General features: G+C 39.5%; 1 protein-coding gene across 2 annotated transcripts in view; it reads left to right on the top strand.

The window, feature by feature from the left end:
* SGCZ (sarcoglycan zeta) overlaps positions 1 to 15,465 on the top strand; it is a 982,319-nt gene that overhangs the window by 195,400 nt on the left and 771,454 nt on the right. The window lies entirely within an intron of this gene.

Raw genomic sequence — 15,465 nt, 5'->3', positions numbered from 1 at the left:
GTGTGTTTTTTTACAGGTTCGGTTGTTGGCCTTCTTCGGATGCGAGGACTACTTCGAATACACCATTTTTTAAATTCTCAATAAAATGGTTAATAAAGGTTCTGTGTTTTTTTTTAATTTCAATAAAATATTTTTTCTAGGTCTTCTTTATTACTACCGCTTAAGTAATGGGCTCTGGCTGATTGACGGCATCCATTACTGAGGTGGGGCTTAATGTTAGACAGTGGAAAGGTTAACATTAACACCCCATTATTATCCAGGTAGCCACCGCCACCAGGGGTACCAGGAAGAGCCGGGTTTGATCCAGTACCCGACCATCTGTAGCAATAGTCAGGCACTGGGGCGGCCGCAGGCTGGTATTATTAGGCTAGTTAAGGCTAGAAACAGTGGGCTTTCCCACCCTGGTAATGCTAGTCTACAGCTTCTATGTTGTATCTGGCTGGCTATTGAACCCCACATAGCTTTTTCAAGTTATTTTTAAAAATGACGTGTGGTCTACCTCATTTTTCATAACCAGACAGCTACAACACAGCAGCAGCAGGCTAAGGCAGTAGTAATAAAGTTTCAAAAAACCACAAGTACGCAGAAAGAATATTTTATTGAAATAAAAAACTCTCAACCTTTGTTAAACATTTTATTGAGAATAGAAAAAGCCGTTATCCAAGGATTCCTCGAATCGGACGTAGTCCAACGACCAAACCTGTAAAAAAACACAAACACAAAAAAAACCCATAAGTAACACATGTGATAGGTTTAGATACAGGGCCCATGTGTGATTCTGTCTGTTGAACTGTTTATCTAATCCTACCACAAGGTAGGCTTGGATACAGGTTCCAGCAGATCGTAATCTATAAGATTAATGTCTGCTGGACCCTGTATCTCAGCCTACCTTGTGGTAGGCTTAGATGCAGCATCCAACAGACAGTAACACACGCCCTGTATCTAAGCTTACCATGTGATGGTAGGATGCTTACATACAGGGCCCCAGCAGACAGTAAACTTATACAGTATAATATTATTGTCTACTGGGGCCCTGTTTACAAGCTTACCATGTGTTAGGCCTAAGCCTACAGGGCCTATCACACAGAATCACACATGGCCATGTAGCTAAGCCTACCATGTGGTTGGCTTAGATACAGGGCCCAGCAGACAGGATCACACCATCTAAGCCTACCACATGGTAGACCTAAAGGGGTTGTCCAGTCCATAAAAATGTATGGCCTATCCACAGGATAGGCCATCAATAGCTGATGGGTTGGGATCTGACTGCCTGGAACTCTTGCCAATCTGCTCTTTTGAAGGGGGTGCAGCGCTTGTACGAGCACTGCTTCCCCTGCATTCCAGTCATTTTCTCACACTGTGAATTGCCGACACACCGTGATTCACAGGGTGAGCAAGTAACCGGAATGAAGGGGAAGCAGCGCGGGGGTTCCAGCAGTCGGACCCTGACCCTTCAGCTATTGATGGCCTATCCTGAAGATAGCTCATTAATCTTTAGGGACTGGACAACCCAGGCACCAGCAGACAGTAATAGTATACTAACCCTCCTTTTCGGCTCTGGCCGCAGCAGAGGTCCTGACTCATCCAGCGTCAGGACCTCAGTTGTGCTCCGGAACGAGGATGGTAAGCATACATCAGTTACTATAGTAACAGGGTACCGTGTAGTTTATTACATAGGCCCCAGTTACTATAATAACTTTTTATAGACGTGGGGCGGTGGGCCGCTGGCTTCGGGGTCTGGTCGCAATTGCAACTGCTACGACCCCTATAGCTATGCCACTGCCGGACTTACTTACAACTTAGCCAACAGTGGTATCATTGACATATTGGAAGACTGTTTAAAATTGCTTTGCTCTTTAAAAACAGATCTAATAAGCAGCATGTTTATCATCAAGACTTTCATAAATAATCCATATGTAATAGATAATTACAATAATTATACTGACTTGCTACCATCCTCCTAACAGGGTTGCCGTCGTCCTTTTTGTCGACAATTTAGCCAAACATCACATATTGTTATGAAAAAATTTAAAAACTAAAATGAATGATAAAAGATTAGAAATAATATCTGACTATAGCTCAGAATACTAATATGAACACATTTGTAGTATTTACTGTGAATTGTAAAAGGATGATAATCACAATAACCTGCTCCCCGGACCCTAAACTAACGTTCCCTATTTTTACCAACTGTCTGTTAATTTACAGAAGGTTGACAAACTTGCTTCCTTATATAATTCCCTCTTTTTCATGATGGTAAAAATCATATTTTTACAATTATTTCATTTTTTACACTGCATTTAAAACCTCTCATTGCTTTGGATTGGGTTGACCAATTCCCAAATGTGCCATTACACGTATGTTAACAGATTTAGATGATAAATATGCCACAGTAGGAAATAGAAACAATTGCTTCTCAACTTAATTTATTTGTCATCCCCATATCACCGAAAATACACTGTTTGATATATATCCCTGATCCAACAGTTACACCTGTCATGTGAAGTGATCCCTGATGATAAGATCTTTATTAAATTGTCAATGTTTCATCAATAAAAGTGATTTAAGTCAGGCTAAAAGACAGAAGTTACACAATGTAGAAGCAAATAGAAAATATTGGACTATTGCTCCCCCAGAAAATCCTTTATATCCAGACCATAGACCATTCGGGAAAAAGTCTGAAATATTTATTTACATATACAGTATTCCCTTAAGTTACAATATTAAAAGGGTTTTTCAGGATTAAAACATTGATAGCTTTTCCTTCCGTTACAATGGTCCTCTTAAAATATAAAAGGGTGAATTAAAACATTGATGGCCTATCTTCAGAATAGACTGTCAATAGTTAATTGATGGGTGTCTAGCAAGCGCCATGGACCCTTCATTTTTTACATAGGCACAGATGCTTGTACTAGTAATGCACCGCAGTCCCATTCAAGTACGGATGAGCCGCTGAGTTATTAGGATAGACCATCAATGTTTTACTCGTGGAAACCCCTTCAATTAATTTCAGCATGACCATTGTAACTTAAGAACATAAGTCTATGGAAAACTAGTAAATGATTCCAAAGCCCCCAAGATATCAACTCAAAGTAAGTCCTGAACGTCCGATAGAGCTGCAGGGAGCTGGTGAATCCCATTCTATGTAGTACTGGAGTTTTCTCAAGGTCTTGTGCAATATGCACAGTAAAAAAACAATATCACAGGTAAATAACAGCACATGGAGCACTCTACAGTACTATAGAGAGGCACACTAATCACTATTATGGAATGACTAGACAAATCCTTTAACTATTGAAGCCTACCTCTTATTATAAGGTAATCGAGTAGACTAATAAAATGAGCACCTTAAAAGCTATGTACAACATTGAAAGTTTTTTTTAAATATAGTACAATTTTGAAGAAGGATTAATAAAACTTAGCTTTTATTAAGCTTGGTTAAAACATGGAACATCACACGTTTATTAAAGAACAAATACTGACATACATAACATATAAAGATGCCAAAAAAGGCATCAGTTATCGATTCCTGTGCTCTGTAGCTAGAGTTTGGTCATGGCATACTCTATCTTGTAGTGCAATTGTCCACTACCGTTTGTGCCATACCCTGTCTAATATCAGGTCTGCATTCAGACAAGATATCTCTACTCAGATCCGGAACTCTTCCCTACAATGCCTAGAGATAAGATGAATATAATTTAAAGCTCCTACTCCTACGCATTTCACCCTATTTCAGATTCATCAGGGATTGGTGTTTGGCAGTGGCCACTGCCAAACACCAAGGAGTTAGACTACACAAACTCCTGACGTTTCCCTGATGAACCTGAAATAGGGTGAAACGCGTAGGAGTAGGAGCTTTACATTATATTCATCTAATCTCTGCGCCCACTCGGTCAAGAGATCAAAAATGTCCACTTGGGCATTAAGAACAAATTTGCATAACACTTAAAATGCTCATAACTTTGTCAAAAATAAACGTTTTTTCTAAAAAACAAACAAACGAACACATTACTTATCTACATTAGAGCACCTATTAGATTAGGTAGAAGATAAAGCAGTTATAAACTGGTGACAGAGCCTCTTTAAACAACTTTTAAATTTTTTTTTTACATTTTAAGAAACCGCTCCTATGTATCCTGTATACATAGAAGATGTATTGTTCTGTCAATGCCGCAGTCATCAGTTTAGCTGCTCTGACGACTAGGCTGAAAGCTACTCCTGCGTGTCTCTAACACACAGGATCTAGCTAATATAAATGACATCAAAGTTCATAACTTAGATTTAATCGTTATTAGCTGGATCCTTTGGGTCAGAGACACGCAGGATCAGCTTTCAGCCGAGCCGTCAGTTCAGCTGAACCGACAGAATCGGCTTTGACAGAACGATACATCTTCTATTTTTATAGGATACAAAGAAGCTGTATCTTAAAAAACTTTCTTTTTTTTTTTTTGTAATAAGTCAAATTACAACTGTTTAAAATAACATAAAACATTTATTTATTAAAAAAATAAAAATTTCCTTTCAAAGCTGTACATACAAATGATGCCAGACATCGATAATTCCAATCTTTTTAATGAGTTTAACCCCTTCGCGCTCAGCGACGTAATAATCTGTCACGCTAACTGTATCGTTAGCGCTCAGCAACGGACTATTACGTCGCGGGGATAACGGCCATTTCGGCCGTCCTCCCGACACATGCAGGAGCTGTGACAGCTGGTGTCTCGTACAGCAGCTGTCACAGCTCCTACAGCGGGGACCGATTGCTGTGTCCCCGCTGATTAACCCCATAAAAACCGTGTTCAATAGCGATCACGGCTTTTTAGGGGTTAAGCTACAATCGCCAGCCTGCTACGCGATAGCGGCTGGCGATGGTGGCTATGGCAACCGGACACCAAACAATGGCGTCCGGCTCTGCCATCGGCGGAAGCCTAGTGGGTCCTGACAAAGTCAGGACCCACTATGCTTGCTGTCAGTGAATAGCTGACAGCTCTAATACACTGCACTACGCATGTAGTGCAGTGTATTAGAATAGCGATCAGGGCCTCCTGCCCTCATGTCCCCTAGTGGGACAAAGTAATAAAGTTAAAAAAAAGTTAAAAAAAGGTGTGTAAAAATAAGAAAATAAAAGTTTTAAAAGTAATAAAAGTAAAAATCCCCCCTTTTCCCTTATCAGTCCTTTATTATTAATAAAAATATATAAATAAACAAATAAACTATAAATAATTGGTATCGCCACGTCCGTAACGGCCTGAACTACAAAATTATTTCGTTATTTATCCCGCGCGGTGAACGCCGTAAAAGAAAATAATAATAAACCGTACCACAATCACAATTATTTGGTCACTTCACCTCCCAAAAAATTGAATAAAAAGAGATCAAAAAGTCGCATGTACCTAAAAATGGTACTGATCGAAACTACAGTTCGTTACGCAAAAAATAAGTCCTCGCACGGCTTTCTTGATGGTAAAATAAAAACGTTATGGCTCTTAGAATAAGGTAACACAAAAAGTGAATGATTTTTTACAAAAAGTATTTTATTGTGCAAACGCCATAAGACATAAAAAAAACCTATAAACATCTGGTATCGCCGTAATCGTATCGCCACGCAGAATAAAGTGAATGTGTCATTTATAGCGCACGGTGCACGCTGTAAAAAAAATTGATTGAAAAAACAATTTTAGAATTGCTGTTTTTTAGTCACCACGCCACCTAAAAATAGAATAAAAACTGATCAAAAAGTCACATGCACCCCATGAAAACTGCAATGAATTCCTCAAGGGGTCTAGTTTTCAAATTGGGGTCACTTTTGGGGGTTTTCCACTGTTTTGGCACCACAAGACCTCTTTAAACCGGACATGGTACCTAATAAAAAGGAGGCCTCAAAATCCACTAGGTGCTCCTTTGTTCGGAGGCCGGTGCTTCAGTCCATTACCGCACTAGGGCCACATGTGGGATATTTCTCAAAACTGCAGAATCTGGACAATATGTATTGAGTTGCGTTTCTCTGGTAAAACCTTTTGTGTTATAAAAAAAATGGTATAAAGAGGATTTTCTGACAAAAAAAAAATGTAAATTTCACTTCTACTTTGCTCTAAATTCCTGTGAAACACCTAAAGGGTTCATAAACATTCTAAATGCTGTTGTGAATACTTTGAGGGGTCTAGTTTCTAAAATGGGGGGTTTGATAGGGGTTTCTAATATATGGGCCCCTCAAAGCAACTTCAGAACTGAACTGGAACCTAAATAAATAAATAAATGAGGCAATACTTCGCTTCTTACATCATACTGATAATGAGCCGTGCCCACCCCGAGATGACCCCAGTTTTGACCGTTTGTATAAACGAAGACCCCTATTAGACCGTTTCAGTGCCCGGATTTCCCAAGCATACACCCTCGAGAAGTGTATTTCTATTGATGAGTCCTTGGTGGATATTAAACGGAGGGTTCAATTCCGCGAGTACCTGCCGGGTAAGAGGGCAAGGTATGGCGTGAAGATGTATGAGCTATGTGAGAGTGCATCAGGGTATACCTACAGGTTTAGGATATATGAAGGGAAGGACACCAGTATTCAGCCCCAGAATGCCCCCCCTTATTGGGAGTTAATGCAAAAATTGTGTGGGATTTGGTTCACCCACTGCTGGACCAGGGTTACCACCTCTACCTGGATAATTTTTATACCAGCGTCCCACTCTTCAACTGCCTCGCTTCCAGTCCTGTGGCATGCGGCACTGCTAGAAGAAATCTGAGAGGCCTCCCTAAGACTCTGCAGGGAAAACAAGAAGGGGTGAGCGCAGGGCAAATTCTAGCAGCAACATATTGTGTGTAAAGTACAAGGACAAGAGAGATGTCATACCAGTACCCATGTACCTGTACGAGGTACCAGTACAGAGACCCCTAAACCAGACTGCATCCTGGACTACAATAGGTACATGGGAGGGGTGGACTTGTCAGATCAAGTCCTGAAGCCCTACAGCGCCATGCGGTGTGGTATAAGAAGCTGGCCGTGCACATCATACAGATGGCATAGTACAATGTGTACGTGCTACGTCGATGTACAGGCCAGAGGGGAACTTTCCTGGAATTTCAAGAGGTGATTATCAAGAACCTAATCTTTAGGGACCAGGAAGGGGGGGGGCACCCAGTACTTCTGGAAGCGGGGCCACACACATCGTACCAGGGCAACACTTTCCAGGAGAAGTTCCCCAAACTGGCAAGAAGGGAAAAAGTCAAAAGAGGTGCAAAGTCTGCTATAAGAGGGGTATAAGAGAGGACACAATATATCAATGTAACGCGTGTCCCAAAAAACCAGAGCTCTGTATGAAAGAGTGTTTTAAAATTTATCATACATCCCTTGATTTATAATTTACCCCAATTCTACTTACCCTGATGTACTCCGCACAGCTTATCCCCCCTTATCTTTCCCTTCTGAGCCCTGCTGTGTGCCCAGGCAGCTGATAACAGCCACATGTAGGGTATTGCCATACCCGGGAGAACCCACATTACAGTTTATGGGGTGTATCTCTCCGGTCAAAATGCTCACTACACCTCTAGATGAATGCCTTAAGGGTGTAGTTTTTAAAACGGGGTCACTTCTTGCGGGTTTCAACTGTACTGGTACCTCAGGTGCTTCTGAATACATGACTTCGCACGAGAAAATCCCCAGTAGGCCAAATGGTGGTCCTTTCGTTCTGAGCCCTCCCATGGGCCCAAACGGCAGTTTATCACCACAAATGGGGTATTGCTGCACTCAGGATAAATTGCGCAACAGAATGGGGTATTTTATTTCTTGTGAAAATAAGAATTTTCAGCCAAAACTACATATTATTGGAAAAAATTTATTTTGTTTTAATTCCCAGCCCAATTCAAATAAGTTCTGTGAAAAAACTATGGGGTCAAAATGGTCACAACACCCATAAATGAATTCCTTGAGGGGTGTAGTTTCCAAAATGGGGTCACTTCTGGTGGGTTTCCATTGCTTTGATACCTCTGGGGCTCTGCAAATGCGACATGGCACCCGAAAACCAATCCAGCAAAATCTGGACTCCAAAGAACAAATAGCGCTCCTTTGCTTCTGAGCCCTCCCATGGGCCCAAACAGCAGTTTATCATCACAAATGGGGTATTGCCGCACTCAAGACAAATTGGGCAACAAAATGTAGTATTTTATTTCTTGTGCAAATAAGAATTTTTGAGCTAAAACGACATATTATTGGAAAAAATATTATTTTTTTTAATTCCCAGCCCAATTCAAATAAGTTCTGTGAAGAAACTATGGTGTCTAAATGGTCACATTACCCATAAATGAATTCCTTGAGGGGTGTAGTTTTCAAAATAGGGTCAGTTCTGGTGGGTTTCCATTGCTTTGCTACCTCTGGGGCTCTCCAAATGCGAGATTGCACCCGAAAACCAAACCAGCAAAATCTGCACTCCAAAGAACACACAGCGCTACTTCACTTCTGAGGCCTCCCATGGGCCCAAACTGCAGTTTATCGCCACAAATGTGGTATTGCTGCACTCAGGAGAAATTGGGCAACAAAATGGGGTATTTTGTTCCCTGTGAAAATAAGAAATTTTGATAAAAAATGACATCTTATTGGAAAAAATTTAATTTTTTTCATTTCACAGCCCAATTCAAATAGGTGCTGTGAAAAAACTGTGCGGTCAAAATTGTAACAACAACCATATTTGAATTCCTTGAGGGGTGTAGTTTCCAAAATGGGGTCACTTCTGTGGGTTTCCATTGCTTTGATACCTCTGGGGCTCTGCAAATGCAACATGGCACCCGAAAACCAATCCAGCAAAATCTGGACTCCAACAAACACATAGCGCTCCTTTCATTCTGAGCCATGGGCCCAAACGGCAGTTTATCACCACAAATGGGGTATTGCCGCACTAAGGACAAATTGGGCAACAAAATGGGGTATTTTGTTCCCTGTGAAAATAAAAAAATTTTGATCACAAATGACATCTTATTGGAAAAAATGACATTTTTTTAATTTCACAGCCCAATTCAAATAGGTGCTGTGAAAAAACTGTGCGGTCAAAATGGTAACAACAACCATAAATGAATTCCTTGTGGGGTGTAGTTTCCAAAATGGGGTCACTATTGGGGGATTCCTACTGTTTTGGCACCTCAACACCTCTTCGAAATTTATTCTAATAAAAAAGAGGACTCAAAATGCACTAGGTGCTTCCTTGCTTCTAGGGCTTGTGTTTTAGTCCATGAGCGCACTAGAGACACATGTGGGACATTTCTAAAAACTGCAGAATCTGGATAATACATATTTAGTAGTTTTTCTCTGGTAAAACCTTCTGTGTTACAGGAAAAAAATTTGAATAAAATTGAAATTCAGCAAGAAAAATGAAATTTGCAAATTTCACCTCCACTTTGCTTTAATTCTTGTGAAATGCCTGAAGGGTTAAAAAACTGTCTAAATGCTGTTTTGAATACTTTGAGGGGTCTAGTTTTTAAAATGGGGTGTTTTATGAGGGTTTCTAATACATAGGCCCCACAAAGCGACTTCAGAACTCAAGAGGTACCTTAAAAAAAAGGCTTTTGAAATTTTCTTAAAAATATGAGAAATTGCTGTTTAGGTTCTAAGCCTTGCAACGTCCAAGAATAATAAAAGAATATTCAAAAAACGATGCCAATCTAAAGTAGACATATGGGAAATGTGAACTAGTAACTATTTTGGGTGGTATAACCGTCTGTTTTACAAGCAGATGCATTTAAATTCTGAAAAATTCTATTTTTTCCAAATTTTCTCTAAACTTTGCAATTTTTCACCAATAAACACTGAATATATCGACCAAATTTTACAACGATCATGAAGCCCAATGTGTCACGAGAAAACAATCTCAGAATCGCTTGGATAGGTTTAAGCATTCTGACGTTATTACCACATAAAGTGAAATATGTCAGATTTGAAAAATGGGCTCTGAGCCTTAAAGCCAAAACTAGGCTGCGTCCTTAAGGGGTTAAAATAATACATAGCTGTCATATTTGTTAAAGCATCTTCATGGCATATTTAAAAATATCTGTGCCCTAATTTGGTTCTAATAGTAATAGATAGTTTTATTAGGTAGCTATTACGTATCGTTATTTAAATTAGACTTGCCTAATAGCAATGATGAAGACACAATATTGCCAATGTGGATGATTCAATTACACAAGCTCATGCAATGTTACGGTACTTGGTGGATGCTAATTAAACCCACTTCATTTTTGGCATTATCAGTACTTTTAATGTTTTGAGCCTCGTTATGCTCAGAGTTATGAAGATATTGCAAGAAATTATTATAGACATAAAAAAATGCACCCTGTCATTCAATGAAGGTAAAGTACAAAGCAGCAATCACCCTTATCTGATGAATTTTGATAAAACTGCATTAATGAGACCTCTACTATACTTTGCATGGCATCTCACTCTTCACATGAATGATATTTATGAGTTAGATGTTGCTATTTAAATAGATGCAAATTATAGGAGAGATGAATAATGAACATTATGCTAAAATATCAGTCATTTATCAAAGAATTATTGCTGCGTACATATCAAACATCATCCATTTGGTTTCTGCCCAATTTCTGTCTTGCCGTGATTAAAATGTAATACTTTTATTACACTACAGATAGTAATATGTATATTTAACCCTTTAGTGATCAGCCTATTTTGGGCCTTAATGACTGATTAATATTTTCAGTTTTTTGATAGTCGCATTTCAAAAGCCATAAACTTTATTTTTCCATAGCTATAGCTGTGTGAGGGTTTGATTTTTGCTGGACAAGTTGTATTTTTTAATGGCACCATTGTGTAGTATGTAAATGTATTGATTAACTTTTATTAACTTTTATGGGGGTTATACAAAAATACCCAGAAATTTTGCCATACTTTTTTGTGTCTTAAATTTACGCTGTTTACCGTGCGTAAATAACATAACGACTTTATTTTGCAGGTTAATGTGATTATGGTGATACCAATTTTTATGGTGAGCCATAACTTTTTTATTTTTCCTCTGACGTGGCTGTATGAGAGTTTATTTCTTTGCAGAGCAACTTGTAGTTTTTATTCGGGGCCCACTACACTTGGGGGTCAATAGAAGGAATGCCTGCAGGCAGACGGAACCATTTTTCCTGACCACCCAAATTAACAATTGAAAATATATTTGATTTTATTAAGCTACGTATAGCAAAGAACAGACCACATACATGAGTTTAAAATTGTCACTGTCAGAAGCCGAAGTTAAAGTGAACTGCTGGGACAGACACAGCAACGAACTTGAAGGACCAGGAGTGAGTGCTGACTAGCGCACAGCAAGTCAACTGTCAAATAACAAGTTATATTCAGCTAAATGAAGGCAGTAATTCGGCTTAGGCAGGAATTAAAACAAAAAGAGCCCCCCCCCCCCGACATGTTTCGCTAGCTAGTAGCGTCCTCAGGGGTACACGGGGCTAATGGCGGCGCGGCGAAAAAACGACTCCTCTTATGGGAGTGTAAGATGACGTGGGTAGGGGGTGGGTATGAGGGCAAGCCGCCAATAGAGCGGAACAAAACAGTACAGCCATCAGGAGGAGGAATCCAACCAATAGGAGGCAACGTATCAGGGAGCCAATAGCAAGTAGCGGGCCGCGCAGGCGCACAGCCAAAATTGCCGAGATAGTCCAGGAAAGGCGCGCCTGCGTAGTAAGGCAGAAAAAGGACTTAGAACAATGCTGAGTAAAGCGAGGACATAGAAGACCGGCGCAAGCGCCGTCGATGTCTCTTTGGACTTGGTGCAAAGAAAGATGGATAGCCCCCGTTATGGTTTAGCAGTACGTATATGTATATTTGACTGTAAGTAGAACAACACACACAGACCCCCATTTTATCAGGTACAACAATGAAACAGAAAAATAATAAAAAATAATAACGGCCGCCATACTAAAGAATATAAATGGTCAGATCAAAAAATATAATAAGTGGAAATAAATTAAACATAATATATCAAGACAAAGCCCCTCTGTTAGGAGAGGCTCTGGTAGACTAAATAAAGGCGATTAAATAAACAAGAAACCGACATATCACGAATCGGCACAAAGGGTATAGATATCCATATAAAAAAAGCGAAAAGGGAATTGCAAATGGAATCACAGAAAGGCACTAAAGGTGAATCCCTCGTTGAGCCCCTGAGGGGTCATGGAGCCAAGACTGTGGATCCACCGTGCTTCCTCCTGTAGGAGCCTGCGGTCTAGATTACCAGCCCTGGGTCCCAACTTTAACTGTACAATGCCCCAAAATTGGAGCAACTTGGGATTGTCAGGGTGAAACCTACGCATATGTCTTGAAAGAGTGGTGTCCTCCTTAAGGTTAATGGTACTAAGGTGTCTAGATACTCTGCTCCTCAGTTCCTGCAGGGTCTTGCCCACATATAATTTAGGGCAAGGACATCTAGCCAGATATACAACCCCACTACTTTGACAATTAAGAAATAGTTTTATGTCATATGACCTGCCATCAGAAGGGTTAGTGAATCTTTTAACCCTAGGCATCAGGGGGCAGAAAGAGCACCTGCCACAAGGATGAAACCCCGTGACGGATGATTTCAGCCAGGTAGATGAAGTACTGGAAGAAGTTGACGAATAATGGCTGTGTACCAAGAAATCACGTAGATTTTTTCCCCCTACGATAGGTGATAGCAGGGTTGGCAGGAATGGCATCTTTTAAATCAGGGTCAGCAGTGAGAATGGACCAATGTTTTTTCAACACCCCAACAACCTGGGAGGAACACACATCAAAGGTGCCAATGCAGCGGATGTCACTGGATGATGTTGACACTGCAGATTCAGTACCTCTGTCAGAAAGTAGATCAGATCTATGAGACACCCTAGCCCTGGCATAGGCCCTGGTATAGGCCCTGGCATAGGCATTGTGTTATTTATATCACTCGGTAAACGGCGTAGATTTAAGACGCGAAAAAGAGTGGCAAATTTCAGTTTTTTTTCTATTCCCCCCCAAAAAAAGTTAATAAAAGTTAATTAATAAATAAATAATATGTAACTCAAAATGGTGCTATTAAAAAATACAACTTGTCCCGCAAAAAACAAGACCTTATACAGCTATGTCGACGCAAAAATAAAAAAGTTATAGCTCTCGGAATGCGCCGATTGAAAAACGTAAAAAATGGCTTGGTCATTAAGGTTTAAAATAGGCTGGTCATTAAGGGGTTAAACCGGTCAATAAAGAACATTGGAGGAAATGTGTTGTGTCCAAATCTGCAACGTTGGCACAATCCTTGTTATCTTGGCACTGCCTTTTCAATATTGACAATGGCAACATGCATAGAAACCATGGCAGGGCAATATTTTATAACATACATATGTAGCAAACGTTAACTTAACACTGATAATTTTCTGCAGTTAGAACAGTTATAACCTATCACTTTACACAACAAAAGCAATTGAAAAGCCAAGTAAATTTAACGTTTGCCATAGTGTATTTAACATGATAAGTGTCAAGTTAAAGATTGCTACATCTGTACTATATGCCACGGCTTCACAATCTACTGGTGCCTCACCAGTCTGAGCATGGTGATGCCTGTGCCTCATCATTCGTCCAAGCCAAAATTTTGCCTCGCTAGCTAAACCTCACCAACAACAGGGGAAGGGTAGGAGGATGTTGCCTTACAAGTGAGGCCCGTCTCACAGATTATAGTATTTGTAAGATTTTTATGGACTGGTAAATATAAGTGCTTAGCCCTGTAATCACATAATTAACTGCTTCAATAAATTGAATCTGTTTAAGACTTGTGGTGCTATGATTCTAGTTCCTAATTCACTACCTAGAATTTTCCCATGTTGGTCACAGCTCAATCGAGATATCTATGACTAATGAGGGGGAAAACCATCTAAAGTGGTTTGGAATTTGAATAAAATGAGAAATAACTGAAGATTAAACAAACATGACAACTAACCTTAAACGACTTTGCTATAAAACATTTAAAAATATATTAAATAAACACATCAATATTTACACTTTATACAGTAGGTATGAGTCAGAAAATTGCACGCTCAACACTCATCAACATTGCAATGCCGAATCAGATTGAAAATGCACGAGAAATTTTGGAATACAAACATGTATGACAATTTCAGTGAGAAAAATCAGTAAACTTACATGAAGAAAAAACACTCAGGACTAATGGAGACCGCAAGGCTATATGCACAGGGCATGTATAGCAGCACACAGTGTTCACGGGTCTCATAATACACTGTGCCTTCTTGAAGCACTATATATTTCTCAAAGATTCCCAAATCCAGTAGAAAAAAAATCTCTGCATGCCTTCATTTGAAATCAGTGGCACACGGAAGTACAGTATGGGCCCATAGGTTTCTATGGACACGAATATAAATATGTACAACATGGATCCATAACACAGTCGTGTGCATGAGGCCTTAGGCCAGTTTCACACATGACGATTTTGTTAACTTTTAATGTATTTGTTACAGCAAAAACAAGAAGTGGATACTTACTATATAAGAGGGCTTCAATAGAGGTACATGTACTCATATTCTAAAAGAATCCAGCAGAAAAACAATTGTGGCACACTCCATTGAATGATGTACGGAAGAATTCTCCCTTGGAAGCACTGCTTAAAAGCATAGAGATTAACTCTGCACATAAGACATCCAACAGGGTTTGTATGCCAGTGTACAAAAGCTATGCATCTCCACAATAAGTGACTGTACCTTCAGCAATTTCAAATACATCACTCTAAATTAAAAAAAATAAAAATAAAATGTTCTAAAAGTTTATTGGGGGGAAATATATTAAGTCTGGCACGTCAAATGCCAGTGTTAAACTAATGCACGTTGGCAGGAAGTGTGCCAAATATTTTAAGTAGTACATACCTCTTAATATATTTGGCACATCTTTGGCTGTCCGTACGGCTAAAATGCTGATCTACGCCTGCTATGAGTAGGTGTAGATTTGTGCCATAATTTACATCATAACTTAACTGAACTTCTGCCGTAAGTTATGATAAATCTGACATATTGGTGATCTGCATTTGGGTAGGCCCCGCTTCTTTATTCTAGCCACTTTCGGAAAGTGGCATTTAAAATGAAAAGATGCTAATTTTAAAGACAACTATGGTGTGTGTCAAAATTAGAAAATAATAATGTGTGCCATAAATCTGTTGATATATTTCCTCCTTTGTGTTTTTCTCCAATGTGAACCTCTGTACCAAGCCGTATAGGAAAAGTATACACTATACATAGATATCCGATACAGATAGATAGATAGATAGATAGATAGATAGATAGATAGATAGATAGATAGATAGATGATAGATAGATAGATAGATTCGGAAAGTCTTCAGACCCTTTCAATTGTTTCACATTTTGTTATGTTGAGGTCTTGTGCTAAAATAAAAAAAAATTCTAGTTTTTCCCCCATGTTTCTGCACTCAAAAACCCATAATGACAAAG

The sequence above is a fragment of the Rhinoderma darwinii genome, chromosome 1 (assembly GCF_050947455.1).
Source record: "Rhinoderma darwinii isolate aRhiDar2 chromosome 1, aRhiDar2.hap1, whole genome shotgun sequence".
Taxonomy (NCBI): domain Eukaryota; kingdom Metazoa; phylum Chordata; class Amphibia; order Anura; family Rhinodermatidae; genus Rhinoderma; species Rhinoderma darwinii.
This window is presented reverse-complemented; position numbering and strand designations above follow the sequence as displayed.